The 14,945-nt window shown below is 42.7% G+C and overlaps 1 protein-coding gene across 2 annotated transcripts in view; it reads left to right on the top strand.

Annotated features, from left to right (window-relative positions):
* The first annotated feature begins 974 nt into the window (after window positions 1-974).
* Window positions 975-14,945, top strand: part of ACKR3 (atypical chemokine receptor 3) — a 33,075-nt gene continuing 19,104 nt past the window's right edge. The window contains exon 1 of one of the 2 annotated variants that reach the window (XM_040357534.1): window positions 975-1,075. The gene's annotated coding sequence lies outside the window, so the exon portion shown is untranslated. The remainder of the gene's footprint in view (window positions 1,076-14,945) is intronic. The other variant, XM_040357535.1, reaches the window with a different exon arrangement.

The raw sequence follows: 14,945 nt of genomic DNA, 5'->3' as shown, positions 1-14,945 counted from the left end.
ACAGTAGTTTTACCAGAACGAGCGCTCCCGTCTCATAACTTGCTTCTGAGCATGCGCGGGTTTTTTACGTTGTTTTAGCGCACCCACGATCATTTTTTACAACCCGAAAAAGACATTGTTTAAAACGCAGCAAAAGCTTGGAATGCAGCATGTTCGAATTTTTTTTTTTGTCGTTTTTCAGAACCTGAAAAATTATGTGAAGCCCACACACGATCATTTTAAATGACGTTTTTGAAAAACAACGTTTTTTTTTATGCCGAAAAATGATCGTGTGTATGCGGCATGAGACTTTACAATCACAAATTATCAGAATATTGAAATGACCATTTCATCCAGGACAGGCCATACACTATACAATCTGATTGTGCAACAGTTGAACAATTTCCTTGTTAAAACGATATTATTTTAAGACAACCCTACGCATTATTTGAGGTTTTTACAGTCTCTGTACAATCTCCTTAAGATCTTCCAAAACGATGTGATATAAAAACAAACCTAAACAATCTAATCAATGTGGATTCAATCAGGCAGGTCCTTGCACAATGGTGCATTTATGGGAGATTGTCCAATCACATTGCAAGGTGTGTGGTCAGCTTTAGGATCGGATCAGCAAAATAAATACAGCCATAGTCCTGGTGGAAAGATACAGACACGATGTCACTCTTCTAATCTCCGGAGACGATCCAGCTGAAGTTATCTGCACCGAAAAACTTCAGTCTGGGCATGTGAGAAAAGTTTAGAAGGAGTGTGTGCCTGCTGTCACATCTCCATCTACCTGAACCCGCCCGCACTGCCAGCTGTCCCCATAGTGTGTGATGTGTCCGGGTGTACTGTCCCTCCTCTCCCCCCTCTATATACAACGAACGTCAGTGTGAGCCAGGGGACATGCAGCGCGTGCGGCTGACCCTCCCTCCCATCCTCCTATACACACACACACACGGGAGGGCTCCCCCTAGCGGCGCCGCACGTCTATCTTATATATAGAAGCTCATGAGCGCTGAGAACTCATAGAGCACACAGACACAACTAGTGAGAGCACTGCTCCGGTCTATGTCAGCGCCATCTCAGCAGCAGGGTAAGCCGGGGTTAAAAGTCACCTATGTGACACGGGAGGGGGGGAAGTGACTCCACCCAGGCTTGTCCTATAACCTGATTGTCATTTTATGGTGGGCAGTGATGGCGGGGGGACTTGTCACATAGAACTTTTTCTGGAATGACTCTGGAGAGGTGACACTCATAAGGGGGGCACTTCTTATAGTGATCACTGACTGGGGATCATTTATTATATGATGGGTGATGGGGAGTCTGATGATGGGCAGTGGGGGCACCTCTCTTCCATGTACTGATCACAGGCGGCACACCACCAGGAGGGTCCCACCAACTGGAGGAAAACTTCTACTAGAATCGATCATTTCATGGGACATTAGTGCTAAAACATAGATCTATATAATCATATATTTATATATCTAGGCATATCTGTTTCTGTATCTCTCTCTTTATATATATATATATATATATATATATATATATATATATATATATATATATATATATATATATATATATATATATATATATATATAATATTGATATCTACATATATATCTATCTATATGTATACATATATATATATATATATATATACACATATATATATATATATATATATATATATATATATATATATATATATATATACACATATATATATATATATATATATATATATATATATATGCATGTGCATGTGTGTGTCAGTATGGCATCTCCTACTTTACCTTAGTTTATTTTATGTACTTTGTAGTGTTTCTGTATCTCTTATATATATATATATATATATATATATATATATATATATATATATATATATGCATGATGTGTGTGTGTCAGTATTGCATCTCCTACTTTATCTTTGTTTATTTGTTGTACTTTGTGGTGTGTCATCTATTTACCCCTAGCAACTTATCTTTCACTATTTTGTGTATTGTAGATATAATAAACTAGATACACACCTATTTATTTGAAAACATGTACAAAGTGGCTGATTTTGCAGTGTAAAGTTGCAGTCGTCGACTATCCTACAATTTTAGTTATTGATTCATGGAGAAAGTTTGGAGTTTAAGCCCCTATTCACACTTGATTGGTTTTGGAACGTTTTTTTGGTGCATTTGTATAAGCGTTTTTGAGTGTTTTCAACTTTGCGCTTTTTTTTTTTTATTTATTAGCTAATGGAAGGCTAGGTACTAAGAGGAGGAGAGTTAAGATGTCACTTAAAAAACTGTTTTTTCAGATACTCTTATTGAGGTCTATAGGGGCCAAAAATAATACTTTTTATTTTTTCAAACTTTAAATGTAAAGCTTTAAGTGACATGATGCACAGGTGTAAATGGGCATGAATATATTGGGCATCTTGATGCTGAGCGTTGAAGTACTTTGGGAAACGTGGTACAAATCGGTCAGGTGTGACAGGGGTCTAAGGGATAACCCTTTAATGGCTAACTTTAGGTATTAAGGATGCCTTAGATCCCCCTTCAGACTTTATACAATTATACAAAGTTATAAAAAGTGATCTATGTTATCCCGAATTCTTGCGTTTTAATTACCTAAATTAGCCAAACATTTTGATCACTTAGGCTGGCCATACATTACATCATTTTCTTGTTCAGTTTTCCTTTAGATTTACCAAAAGCATATATAGAGGCTGATTTACTAAAACCAGAGAGTGCAAAATCTGGTGCAGCTGTGCATGGTAGCCAATCAGCTTCTAACTTCAGCTTGTTCAATTAAGCTTTGACAAAAACTCTGGAAGCTGATTGGTTACTATGCAGCGCTGCACCACATTTTGCACTTTCCAGTTTTAGTAAATCAACCCCAATATGAGGTTAAACCTAAACGCGTTCAATTTGTATGCAGTCAGGCAGGCCCTTGCACTACATAATTGAAGGGAAATTGAACAAGAAAATTGAATAATGTATTGCCAGATTTACACTACAAACTTTTTGCAGTAGAGCTGCACTTACATTGACTTGCGAAGGGAGCAGACAGTGCATGCTCACTTTTCAAAGCGAATAAGTTGAAGCTATGTACACTTTGAATACAAATCCTTTATTTAAACCCCCCTACCCAACCCCCTCTTCGCACATCATCAAGTGTTCAATGGTTCACCTTATTCATTGACATTCACCATGCTAGGTGAGCAGCCTTTAGTAAATCAGCCCCCATGAGTCGATTTTATTATAGGCGCAATGCTGCAGACACAGTGACATGGTAGTGCTATATACAAGCTCTGTGCGTGACCTCTGGCCGCTGGGGTTAAATTCTATCATCCTTCAGCCATTTGTTTGCCACCCATTAACTTGTATAGCACTTTTAAATTGCTGCTTAGAAAAAACAATCCCTGAACTCTGCAATATAAATCACAGCACATATTTTAAAAAAAATATATATATATAAGTGTAGGTTCTCTTGTGTGTCACCTACCTGCATTTAGCTTCTTATTTATATTCTTCATTTTATTCCTATGGATGTTTTCAGAAAATAAAGCGCATTGTTGTGCAGACACATTTCCACGTGCGGCAGTTTACTACATTGCTGTGCCTTTGTTTTGTTTTTTGTGCCCCAACCTGTGAAAAAGCCCTTTGCATTTAAGGACAGACTACTCCAGAGTCCAGACCACATGCAGCAAAGTTTGGGCTTTTGTTTGCCTTGCAGGGAAGGTGCGAGGTCCGGCATAGTCTGCTATACTTAGTTTGGGAAAGTTCTTGGGCTCAGTACAAAGTTATGAGTCTCAGGCAAGGTGATTTGTTGTCAGTTTACCTGTCTTTGGGGCTGCTGGAAGTTTCAGTGATTGCCGCTGTGCAATAGAGCTGGGTTGACTGTGCAATTGTTGGCTTATTATATGTTAATTATTAGCAGATTAAGGATCAGATCCAAGATCTGGAAACTTGCACTTGTTCTAGAGCAGAGCTGAGTAATAGAAGATAGATGAGAATCACTAGCACACCATAGATCTATATCATATTGGGGTTCATTTACTAAAACTGGAGAGTGCAAAATCTGGTGCAGCTCTGCATATAAACCATCAGCTTCCATTTTGTTTTGTCAAAGCTTAATTGAACAAGCTAAAGTTAGAAGCTGATTGCACAGCCGCACCAGATTCTCTGACAAGCGATTTGCGATGTATTGCCTTTTCAGAAGCAGTTTAGAGATGGTTTACAGGCATTTAGGATGTTATACTGCTGCCTTGTGAATGCCTTTTTTTTTTTTTATCCCCAATGGATATTTCACATTGAAATATTGTACCGCCACTGGGTGACAAACATTTGGCACGTGGTTGTGGCGCAGTCCCAAACCATTTGCCAGACTTCACATGCTGATTTAAGATTCGCCACACTGCAAACTTTCACGGCAGCGGCACCGCAAACAGGCAATGGGGGTTATTTGCGAAAGGCAAATCCACTTTGCACTACAAGTTCAAACTTGCACTGAAAGTGCACTTGGAAATGCAGTCGCTGTAGATCTGAAATGAGGGAAAGCTCTGCTGATTTTATTATCCAATCATGTGCAAGCTAAAATTTTCTGTTTTTGCTGTTTTTTCCTTGCATGTCCACCTCGGATCTACAGCGAGTGCACTTTCAGTGCTATTTTAAGTGTACTTTGCACTTGTAGTGCAAAGTGGATTTTCCTTTCATAAATAACCCCCAATGTCCCTCTATAGGTGGGCAGTTAAAAGGTGGATCAACCATTTGTTTTTACAAGCTGCCTATGTAAACTTAGCTTTAGTACCAGACCAGTGCAATGTTTTGGGGCAGCTCAAGACCTCCTTTGTCAGCCATGTCTTCCCTGGTGTGGTTGCTTCAATTATATCTGTACTATATGTTATGGATCCATGTGTGCTGGGGACATAACATTTCTCCTATGTATATGCCAGTTAACCAGATGGTTGTTGCCACAGCCCCCTCCCCTTACTTCAGGGTCTTCCCAGGAAGAAGTGTGATGGGAATATAACTAGTATGCTAATAGCAGACAGGGAGAAGTACTTGTAATAGTTTAGCGTACATATCAATGAGTCATTTAATTGCTGTCCTACAGAGGAGCCAATAATTAAGAATTGGAGCATACAGAGAGGGGAAGGTGATGATGTGCAAGGCTTTTGGCAAGTTGAATTACAGGTGCTGTGCTAGGATTGCCAGTAATACATAAATCGCCTTTTACTCACAATGCAGTCAAACACGAATGACAAATCTGTGTGTGTAGACCTGAAGTAGATGAGGAGAAGAGCTTTTAAATGGCTCATTGAATCCGCTCACTGCCATGAAAGTTTATGACGTGCTGGAAAAACATTGTTTTAGCAAAACAGTGGAAGCCTTCCAGTTGTAGTAGCACAATGTTGGCTTTTGATCAGCTAGGCATCACTTTGTGCCAAAGGTTGCCAACCCACCCATGTGTAGTACACAATCCAGGACAAAGGGGTCTCTAAGCATAGATTAAATTCGGCATTAACCCTATCAGACACATTTCTGTTAAGGGAAGAAAAATATAAAAAATATCTGCCTAATCCATTTAGATAATTAAAGTAAACACAGCTTTGAATGGCTGGTGTAAAAATACAAACTTTAGTGAAGCTCCAGAACACCCTAATGAATGACAACATAGCTCACTATAGGAGGTATGGACGGAATTATTACAAAGATCTGTAGAAGTATATTGTTTGTAGGCCGGTACTCAAAGTCTGCTACTTATGTCCATCAAGGTATTTCCATGTGATACCTTTTTTGTTTATCCAAAACAATTGTGTCTTGCAACCTAGGTGACATATCCTTCTTAATTATTGTTAATTGGAACACTCCAGGACCATACAATGAATAAGAGGACGAGAGGCCCTATGTACAAAAGTTTACGAAATTACTAGGAATTAAACACAAGGAAGAAAAAGTCTGAGGTTCCGTACACACGACCGAGTTTCTCGGCAGAATTCAGCCAGAAACTCGATCGGAGCTGAATTCTGCCGAGAAACCCGGTCGTGTGTACACTTTCGGCCGAGGAAGCCGACGAGTTCCTCGTCGAGCCAAATAGAGAACATGTTCTCTATTTCCTCGTTGTTCAATGAGGAAAGTTGGCTTGCCGAGATCCTCGGCGGCTTCACACAGAACTCAACGAGCAAAACGATGAGTTTTGCCCGTCGAGTTCCTCGGACGTGTGTACGGGGCCTTAGTTTCTGTAACCAGAACTGCTAGTTCTATAGCCACAAGGAAGGGCATAAGAGACTCCCCATCTATACATTTATTTACACATGTACTGAAATCATCATTAAATCAAAATGCGGAAATTTTGAGTGTAGCCTCATGTAACCAAAATAACTAGTTTTAGCAACGTGACATCATCCGGATTTTTTTAAGAGAAACAAAGGGTGATGAGGACAAGGGACAAAGGGGCAGTAGCTGATGCCGACCCTACAACGTTCCATCCCCATAATTTGATGGACTATCTCAGTACTGATAACCAACCACATACATATTGCGATAAAAATAGTTATTACATGTAAAAAATTATACAAAATGTACATTTTAAAATTAAAAACAGAAAATCAGGGTTCCCCCAAGAGATATCTGTCATTAACCTATAGAATGGTCTGGGTCTCAACTAATTTTGTGGTGTACCCGCGGTGTTCCTCAGGAGGACCAATCTATGAAACAAAAATTACAATAAGGGAAACATAATGATTCAATAATAGAAATACAACAGCATGTATGAAAGGTGACATTAATAAAGAGAAGGAAATAGCTTACCCAGTATTGAGGTGGTCACGTGCGGCGCCAAGCCTCCCAGTCAGATTCCCCAGGCGGCGTACAAGGGGGATTGTTTGCCTTATTGTAATTTTTGTTTCATAGATTGGTCCTCCTGAGGAAGCGGGTACTCCGCGAAACTAGTTGAGACCCAGACCATTCTATAGGTTAATGACAGATATATCTTGGGGGAACCCTCATTTTCTGTTGTTTTCAATTTTAAAATGTACATTTTTAAAATAATCGATGATGCTCCACTGTACATGCACAGTATGTTCTACACAGCCACATGCTTCTGGGGTGCATGACTTGGTATCCCAGGTGGCTTTGGGTGGGGAGATATAATTCTCACCTAGATGAGATAGATACCCCCCCAATATCAAAAAATAAATAAACAAATTGGTTGCAGTTTTCTTAAAAGAGGAGGAGGAGGAGGGTAAAATGAAAGCTAAAAGTGAGTGAAGGTGTGATTCCACTAGGGAAAGCTCTTTGCCATAATCCCCAGTCTTGGTCTTTCCTATCTTTGAGTTTGGATGTTCCTCTTTGCCCAGGGCTTTGTCCATTCTCACTATTGCCTTCTCCTAAATAGATAATAGAAATACATTAAGATATAATAAAAATATTCTATAATGTAAATAATAAAAAGTCTGTGTGCAGGTTCATTTTTATAAAAGCATGCTAATTTTAGTATGTGCGTCATTATTTATTGTATTTAGTGTCTAGACCAGGGTTTCTCAGTCAGGGTTCCTCCAGAGGTTGCTAGGGGTTCCTTGAGCAATTTCTGCCTCTGAGATAAGTTCCCACTTATCATTGATCTTTTTAACTATCTCTATGGGGATAGTTCTTCCCAGTGACCACAAGTGTAGGGAGCATTCTTCTCACTGACCATCACACTAATGAGTTGTAGATAGAGTCATTTTTAGCAAAGGTTCCCCGAGACTGGAAAGTTATTTCAAGGGTTCCTCTTTGTTGAAAAGTGGTCTAGACTAAGACCCCATACACACTATTAAATTTTCTTCAGATTTTTGTCTTCAGATTAACCAAAACCATATAATATGAGGCCAAACCTTAAAGCCTCATACACACGATCGGATTTCCGTCGGACAAAGCGTAGGACTTTTGTCCGAAGGGCGTTGGTCGTGAACTTGTTCTGCATACAGACGGCAAAACGTTGTCAGCCAACAAATACGAAATAACATGTTTTTTCAGCTTTTAGTGCCACCCTTTGGAAAACTTCTGCTAATGTTGTGCTATGGTTAGCATTGCTTCGGAGTATGCGTGTTTGTACTTTGGATTTCTTTCCGACGGACTTGTGTACACACAATCGGATAATCCGACATCACATATTTGTTGTCGGACAATTTGAAAGCATGCTATCCAACATTTGTTGTCCGAAAATCCAACAACAATTGTCCAATGGAGCAACAAACGGTCGGATTTTCCGACAAAACCCTGCCATCACACATTTGTTGTCGGACAATTTGAAAGCATGCTAGCCAACATTTGTTGTCCGAAAATCCGACAACAATTCTCCGATGGAACGTACAAACGGTCGTATTTTCCGACAAAACCCTGCCATCGCACATTTGTTGTTGGAACATGCGATTGTGTGTATGAAGCCTCGTACACACGACCGAGGAACTCGATGGGCGAAACACATCGTTTTCCTCATCGAGTTCCTTGTTAGGCTGTCGAGGAACTCGACAAGGCAAGTTTCTCCATTCCCGTTGAGGAAAAAGAAGACACGCTCTCTTTTTGGCTCGACGGGATCCTCGACAGTTTCCTCGTCGAAAAATGTACACACGACCGGTTTCCTCAGCAAAAAAAAAATCCCAGCGAGTTTCTTGCTGGTTTTTGCCGAGAAACTCGGTCGTGTGTACGAGGCCTGAGGCCCCGTACACACGACCAGTTTCCTCGGCAGAATTCAGCTTCCGACCGAGTTTCTGGCTGAATTCTGCCGAGAAACCCGGCCGTGTGTACACTTTCGGCCGAGGAAGCCGACGAGGAGCTCGGCGAGGAAATAGAGAACATGTTCTCTATTTCCTCGTTGTTCTATGGGAGCTCTCGCCCCGCCGAGCTCCTCGGCGGCTTCAGTGCTGAACTGGCCGAGGAACTCGATGTGTTTGGCACGTCGAGTTCCTCGGCCGTGTGTACGAGGCCTGAGGCCCCGTACACACGACCAGTTTCCTCGGCAGAATTCAGCTTCCGACCGAGTTTCTGGCTGAATTCTGCCGAGAAACCCGGCCGTGTGTACACTTTCGGCCGAGGAAGCCGACGAGGAGCTCGGCGAGGAAATAGAGAACATGTTCTCTATTTCCTCGTTGTTCTATGGGAGCTCTCGCCCCGCCGAGCTCCTCGGCGGCTTCAGTGCTGAACTGGCCGAGGAACTCGATGTGTTTGGCACGTCGAGTTCCTCGGCCGTGTGTACGAGGCCTGAGGCTTTAGGGGCAGATCCACGTACCTGCGCGTAATCTTCCGCCGGGCTAAGCGTATCTAATATACACTACGCCGCCGTAACTTATTTATTTTATTTTGAATCCACAAAGAATCCGCGCGTAAGTTACAGCGGCGTAGTGTATCTCTGGCGGCGTAATGGCGCCTAATTCAAATGGATCTAATGGGGACGTGTTTTATGTAAATACGTTGTGACCCGACGTAAACAACGTTTTTTTTTAACTGCGCATGCGCCGTCCGTGGGGGTATCCCAGTGCGCATGCTCGAAATTAAACTGGAACCAGCCAATGCTTACGACGGTGACGTCATTCTACGCAAATTCCTATTCGTGAACGACTTACGCAAACGACGCAAAAAATGCAAAATTGTACGCGGGAACGACGGCCATACTTAACATTGAGTACGCCTCATAATAGCAGCTTTAACTATACGCCGGAAAAAGCGGAAAAATGCGCCGGCCGGACGACCGTTCGTGGATCGCCGTAAGTAGCTAATTTGCATACTTGACACGGATTTCGACGGAAACGCCACCTAGCGGCCGCCGAAAAATTGCATCCAAGATCCGACGGCGTACTAAGACGTACGCCTGTCGGATCGATCCCAGATGCCGTCGTATCTTGTTTTGTGGATACAAAACAAAGATACGACGCGGGAAATTTAAAATTACGCCGGCGTATCTATAGATACGCCGGCGTAATCCTTTTGTGGATCTGCCCCTTAGGCCCCGTACACACGACCAGTTTCCTCGGCAGAATTCAGCTTCCGAGCGAGTTTCTGGCTGAATTCTGCCGAGAAACCCGGCCGTGTGTACACTTTCGGCCGAGGAAGCCGACGAGGACCTCTGCGAGGAAATAGAGAACATGTTCTCTATTTCCTCGTTGTTCTATGGGAGAACTCGGCCTGCCGAGGTCCTCGGCGGCTCCAGGACTGAACTGGCCGAGGAACTCGATGTGTTTGGCACGTCGAGTTCCTCGGACGTGTGTACGGGGCCTTAGAGTTTAAATTTTCATGCAATCAGGCAGGCTCTTGCACTACATGGTTTTGGTAAATCTGAAGACAAAAACCTACAGAAAATCAAATATTGTGTATGGGTCTTAATCTAAACTCTTAACTCCATGCGGATGCCATGATGTTATAAATGTTTAAACAGGTTATCATACTGGTTTTCCACTGCTAATTACTTAGCCTGATAAATGCAAAGCAACGTTAACATTACAAAGGGTAATTCAACACTGTTCTCTGCATAAAAGACAGACGAGCTTGAATGATTGTTTATTTGTTCTAATAAAATAATATGTAGCACTAAAAATAGCTATCCCTTGGGAAATACCGCCTGCACAATAAAACGAAACCCAAAGGAGAATAATTAATGTAAAACAGACGTATACATTGTGTTCCAGGCCAGTTTACAACTTCCTGTGATAGGGTTAATCTGCGTGCTTAGTGTGGGCACCCCAAGCCCGGGGATATGAAGGTACAGCGGGGATCCCGAGATCAGTCAGGCACAGCCAATTTGTACCCTCAAAGGACAGGAAGATTGCTAGAAAATGAGAAAGGAGATGCAGTTTGACTTTAAAGGCTGGAAGGAAAATAAGAGGGAAAAAAGGAGTGTGAAAGGGGAGAGTCGGGAATGGGAGCTGATGAAGAAAAGGAAAGAAATGAGAGGGAGTGAGAGAGACAGACAGCAGGGGACAGAACAGAGAATAGCTGCTGGGTTTCTATGAGGTGGATGGAATAAAGAGCTCACCAGGGTGCCTTATTACCCCAGTTTCGGGGAGGATCATTTCTAAAGGGCATTTTCTGACATTTCACAAGAGCAAACAGTAAAGAAGTGAGATCAAGAAAAGGCCTGGGAACTGTGTCTCCAAATACAGTAACTTTTCTCCTGCAAAAATCTTTTTCAGATTATTTCAAAACCATTTCGTTTTTAGGATTTTTTATTTTTATTTTTTTTATATTAGGTAGACATGAAGTAATATGAAATATACTGTACAGACTTTGCGGGATGAGGTCATTATGGGTATGCTGTTATGACATAATTATCATCATTAGCATACAACACAGGCAAAACACTGTCTGTCCTCTGCTATACCATGATTTTTCTCCTTTGAAGCATACAATGCAGAATAATAGTGGGATAAGGCAGTAGTGTATTTAGGTTTTGTGCTGCCCTAGGCCTGACTAAACTCGTGCACCCCCTAATTTAAATATAACTCACCCCTTCCTGTCAAGGCCACACCCCTTTCTGTTTAAGATCTGCCCTTGAAATTTTCGAGTAGGGACACTAGTTCTTAGGACGGGCATTGGATTGCTTTCATTTGCATAGATTTCCTCTCACTTCCTGTTTGGCTATGGGGCAGGAAGTGAAGGGAAATCTCTGCAATGGGACAGGGATGGTAAAAAATAAACTGACAGGGGCTATAACCCTCCCTTATCCAAAATGAAAAAAAAAAGTGTTGCCTATAGTTCTACTTTAAGCACTAATTTCTGATAATTTTATGGCGAGAACTAAGGCCCCGTACACACGTCCGAGAAACTCGACGAGCAAAACACATCGTTTTGCTCGTCGAGTTCCTTGTGAAGCCGCTGAGGATCTCAACGAGCCCAGTTTCCCCATTGACTAACGAGGAAATAGAGAACATGTTCTCTATTTGGCTCGACGAGTTCCCCGTCGGCTTCCTCGACCAAAAGTGTACACACGACCGAGTTTCTCGGCAGAATACGGCTCCGATCGAGTTTCTGGCTGAATTCTGCCGAGAGACTCGGTCGTGTGTACGGGGTCTAAGACACTATAACCATGCCAATCGTGCCACAGAAAACATATAGCACAGTGAGGAAGGTTTGTGGTCCAGGATGATAGGACAGTCAAAATTTGAAGCAGCTTGCATTACACTAACAGGACTCTTTCCGTGCTGCCCCCCCTGCTAAGTGCTGCCCTAGGCCTTGTTACAGCATTGGGACAAGGTCCTTGGTTTTACACGCACAGCAGTGGAAGGGCCTTTAACCACTTGCCAACCAGATCACGTACATTTACTGTGGTAGGTCGGCTCTTCTGCGTAAAATGTGAGATTGCGGGTGCTTGTGCACCCGCTGCGAGCTACAGGAGCGTGCCTATGGGTCCAGTGGACTCGATGTCCGCAGGCCGCCCGTGATCGTTATACACAGATGCAGAACGGGGATCTAGCTTTGTAAGGTTATTCCCCGTACTGCCAGATGACACAAAAGAGATCTACTGTTCCCAGTGATCGGAAACAGTGATCTCTCTTATGTTCCAATAAGCCCATCCCCCCTACAGTTAGAACATGCTGAGGGAACACAGTTAACCCCTTGATCGCCCACTAGTGTTAACCCCCTTCCTTGACAGTGTCATTTATACATTGATCAGTGCATTATTATAGCATTGATCAATCTAATAATGTCACTGGTCCCCAAAAAGTGTAATTTGGGGTGAGAGTTGTCTGCCGCAATGTCACAAACCAGCTAAAAATCGCAGATCCCCGCCATTACCAGTAAAACATAAAAATAAAAGTCCATAAATCGATCCCGTAGTATAATTTTTGTGCAAACCAATCATTATATCAAAATATATCAATATATAATTATTGTGATTGTTTTTTACTAAAAATATGTAAAAGAATACATATTGTCCTACATTTATAAAGAAATTCGTTTTTTGTTTTTTTGGCTTTTTTTGGGGGGGGATATTTATTATAGCAAAAAGTAAAGATTTATTTTTTTTCAAAACTGACACTCTTTATAAATAAAAAACGCAGAGGTGATCAAGTACCACCCAAAGAAAGCTCTATTCGTGGGAAAAAAAGGATATGTATTTTGTTTGGGTACAACGTCGCACGACCGCGCAATTGTCAGTGCCGTATGGCAAAAAATGGCCTGGCCATTAAGGGGGCAAATCCTTTCGGGCTGAAGTCGTTAAAAACTTGTCTACTAATGGGGGTCAATAGTAGCCACACCCTGTCTGCCTGCTCTAGAAGTGCCATTGTCTTTACATATGTAAATAGATGGATAAACCAGTACAGTTAACTTGTGTTTTGCCTTACCCAATGCTAAAGCCACCTGCTGAGAGTTATTAAATAGGTAACGTTATTAAACATCATCATGAGTGTCAATGAGCCGCAATACACATTTATTGTGCATTCAGAATTTTTTTGCTCCTTTTCCCAACTTCCACACCTCCCTTGCCATGTGACACGGTAATGAATCAATAATGACGGCAGGCCCATGCTTGAGTTTATGAGTTGTAGTTAGAATTTGCATAATAAATCTCCTTGTTGGCTCCCAGGGTACTCATAACATTGTTCAAATGTAGATGCAGGCACCTCTAGGTGTTTGTATTTTACTTCTGTTACCAGTAGACATCAAGCTTTCTATAAGGTGTGAGTTAGCCTTTTCACAATAAAAGAAAAGGTGAACTAACACCTGACCCAACACCCTCCCCACCCCCGACCCCTTCGTAGGTGATTAGCTGTCACGGCCCACGCAGTCGATGCGGCAGTCTGGGAACTTGAAAGCCACAGTCTTCTTCTGGGATGGGTCAGAACAACTCTTGCTAGCATGTGACTGCTTTGGCAGATTCAGTCTGCTCTATCCCCAAGTAAAGATGGTGAAAAAAGAGGCAATCTTTCCAATTCCCAGACCGCTGGACCAGCTATGTGAGCAGTGACAGCTAATCATCCACGGAAGTAAGTACAGTGGGGACTGGGGAGGTGTGGAGGGTCTTAGTTCACCTTTTTGTGGAAAGATGAACTCACACTTTAAGCAGAACAGTATCTTTTTTTTTCTCTCAACCCAATACAATAGCCTTAGTTTTTGGAGCAGTTGGAATTTATTGGACGACTGGTATGGTTATCCCAAGACGGATAGACATCTGTCTTGTTAGGTCCAAGTCACACTGGTAATTGTGCTGTTGGTGGAATGCATCAGCAACAGGATTGCTAAGGCCCCTTTTACACTAAGGGGGTTTGCAGGCACTATTGCGCTAAAAATGGCGCCTGAAAACCGACCCTAAACAGCGGCTGCTGTTTCTCCAGTGTGAAAGCCCTAGGGCTTTCACACTGGAGTGGTGCGCTAGCAGGACCGCTCCAAAAGTCCTGCTAGCAGCATCTTTGGAGCGGTGAGAGGAGCTGTGTGTTTACCGCTTCTCCACCGCTCCTTCACCATTGAAAGCAATGGGAAACCGCGTCTATACCTCCGGCAATGCGCCTCTACAGTAAGGTGACCAGATTTTTAAAATGAAATCCGGGGACAAATTTATTTTTACTAGTAATGGTGGCACTCAGTGACTCTCTGATCGTTGATGCCGCCGCCTGCATCACAGCCTGTCAAGTCTGAGGCCGGGTACACACGGACAAACATGTATGGTGAAAGCGGTCCGTCGGACCGTTTTCACCATACATGTCTGCCAGAGGGCTTCTGTACGATGGTTGTACACACCATCGTACAGAAGTCCGCGCGTAAACAATACGCGGGGCGTGTCCGCGGTGTCGCCGCGTCGATGACGCGGTGTCGCCGCGACAATGACGCGGCGACGTGGGCGGCCCGCCTTTAAAATGCTTCCACGCATGCGTCGAAGTCATTCGACGCATGCGAGGCACGGCGGGCGGCTGGACATGTACGGTAGGTCTGTACTGACGACCGTACATGTCCGAGCGGGCTGAATTCCAGCGGGCTGTTTTAAAACAAGTCCAG

This window comes from Rana temporaria, chromosome 6 (assembly GCF_905171775.1).
Source record: "Rana temporaria chromosome 6, aRanTem1.1, whole genome shotgun sequence".
NCBI classification, from domain to species: domain Eukaryota; kingdom Metazoa; phylum Chordata; class Amphibia; order Anura; family Ranidae; genus Rana; species Rana temporaria.
Note: the sequence above shows the minus strand (reverse complement) of the source record. Positions and strands in the feature narration are given on the sequence as shown.